The 2,644-nt window shown below is 35.1% G+C and overlaps 1 pseudogene; it reads left to right on the top strand.

Annotated features, from left to right (window-relative positions):
• Positions 1-2,273: 2,273 nt before the first annotated feature.
• Positions 2,274-2,353, top strand: LOC129205456 (U2 spliceosomal RNA; annotated as a pseudogene).
• Positions 2,354-2,644: the final 291 nt, after the last annotated feature.

The raw sequence follows: 2,644 nt of genomic DNA, 5'->3' as shown, positions 1-2,644 counted from the left end.
GTTTAATGTGGGATATACATAGCTCTGTGCAGTGCTGTCAAGACAGAAGAAATTGCTAATTGGAAACAGAACTTTAGCAATGTCAAGTCATCGGTGCTCATGCAGGCTAAGAATCTGCCAAATTAAGCAGCAGCTGAAAAAATGGCTTTAAAGTTTTGTTTTGTGTACATAAGTATGAAAAGTGGGAATTAATCTGACTTCAGGGCTTACTGTTTCTATAAAAAAATCTTCTCCCCTCTCTGTAGTGTTGGTATAGCAAAACTCTCCAAAACCCCTCCAACCATAAGCTAAACTTTTGTTTACCATTGACCAAGATCATCTGAGTAGCTTCCTCTTCTAATGTGGAAGCTGAAACTAAGGATATCTAACCTGGGCAAAAAATAAACCAAACCATTTTAAAAATGACATCAGATCACTGATTTATTTTTTGGCATGAGACCCACGCAGAAGTGGTTTTTATTGTACCTGTAGTTGTAATATAGGAAAACATCTATGGAGAGTTGAACCATAAGCAGTAAGCTGTAGAAACTTCAGACTCTGCAGTCTGAAGGACCACAAAAGAAACTTGAATGCCATATAACCTTTCTGTTTTCCAAAGTATTGAACATTTCGTAAAAGGGTGACTGCTCTAAGGAAAAAGGATTACAGAACCGATGAAATGCTGTTACAAAAATCTATACGATATACTTGTGAAAGTGCACCTCATAATGGAGTATGACAGATAATTCTTCAGTGAAAAAGGCACTGCTGTGGAGACTGTGAAGATATATGGATTGCATAGACCAAAGGGAAATTTTATGTGAGATTAATCCTTCCAACAAATACAGTCTGTGCTTTGCTCTTTCTCCCATGAAAGGTTCTGTAACAAGGAGGTATTGACGCAAATTATTTGCATGGGTATGGTTTTAAATGCTGAACTTTGCACATTACGTGAAACACTTCAATCCCTTCCTGTCTTGATTGTTTGAAGACAACAGTTACCTTGCTGTCTTTCTCAGCAAACGGTTTATCTGGTTAAGTTTATTTGAAAGTACATTATGTATCTCCATATTTGAGAGGAATTTATGAAAGACTGAGAGAAGTGATGCAAGAGGGTATTCCAGACTAACAGAAATAGAGACCAATAAGCGTATGGATTATTTCACAAAACATACAAATAATGCCACTGTTTTCCATTTGTTTTTTATTATTTATTCTTGAGACTAAATACTCAAAATGTTAGTCTTGAATCATAAACTACATAAACTAGGCTGAAGTGCAAATGCTCAATTTTACTGAAGTTTGTCAATTAAATATTTTAAAGTGCACACTATTAAGTGCAGTACATTTAGGAAGCAAAAGAATTATATAGGATTAATGAACTCCATTAGCTATAACTAAATTAGCTATGGCTATTGCAGTGGTAAATATAATATCAAACCTAATTTTTGTTTGTTATTGGAAAGACGATATTGAGTTTCTTGTGAAATAGAACTCATTAAATAGTAGTTCAATAGAGCATTTGGCCAGGTTCTCACATAAACAAATAGAAGACTTAAGTAATGAAATTATGTTTTATGAATCTTCTGGAATAAGCAGAACCAGACAAACAGAAGTTAATCAGTCTAGAAATGCCATAAGTTGATTTCTACTGTTTGGAGGCTTTAGGTTTTTTGTTCATATTCCAGTTACAGGAAGAAGGCTACTTTTTGTGGGTCTTAAGTCTAATCTATCAATATATAGATGACTGTATATTGGTTTCATCAATCATCATGCAACACAAAATAATCACATTTAAACTATAAAACAGCATTCTGCAAAAAATTCTTACTTAGAAAGTGAAACAATTTCTTGAACTATTTCTCCTGGATTCAAGATCATAAATTAACTAGACATCTACTCATGCTGTCTGCTGGTGGTTAATCATACCATTCATTCCCTGTTTCTGGCAATTATAACTCATTCTGCAGTGCAAAAATGCATTTTCCTCTGGAGTGTTTCTGACTGTTAGGAGAACATCTGATTTGGTATGAATACACATAAAACTGAAGTGTAAAATATATTTTAAATAAATATAAAAAATCTAAAATAAAGACTATATAAAAATAGAGGAAAACTGACATTTCTTAATTTTCACTTTACCTACAAGGACAAAAGCAACATCCTCAAGAACCTTCATGAAAATACAGAAAAGACATAGAACAGTACAATTTCATCAGTTTTCCAGAAATGTTTTTTTTAAAGTATTCATTTTTCAATCTCTTTGAAAAAAAAACATATGAATAAAAGTAACCATTGCTTCTTGGCCTTTTGGCTAAGATCATGTGTAGTATCTGTTCTTATCAGTTTAAATTATTTTTTCTTTTGACATCATCTTTCATAACATCCTCACAAGCAAGCTTAGGAAGTGTGGGTTGGATGAGTGATCAGTGAGGTGGGTAGAGAACTGGCTGAATGGCAGAGCCCAGAGGGTTGTGATAAGCGGTGCTGAGTCTAGTTGGAGGCCTGTAGCTAGTGGTGTGCCCTAAGGGTCAGTACTGGGTCTGGTCTTATTCACCATATTCATCAATGACCTGGATGAGGGGACAGAGTGTACCCTCAGCAAGTCTGCTGGTGATACCAAACTGGGAGGAGTGGCCCACACACCAGAAGGCTGCTCTGCCAG

Source organism: Grus americana, chromosome 3 (genome assembly GCF_028858705.1).
Source record: "Grus americana isolate bGruAme1 chromosome 3, bGruAme1.mat, whole genome shotgun sequence".
Classification (NCBI taxonomy): domain Eukaryota; kingdom Metazoa; phylum Chordata; class Aves; order Gruiformes; family Gruidae; genus Grus; species Grus americana.
Note: the sequence above shows the minus strand (reverse complement) of the source record. Positions and strands in the feature narration are given on the sequence as shown.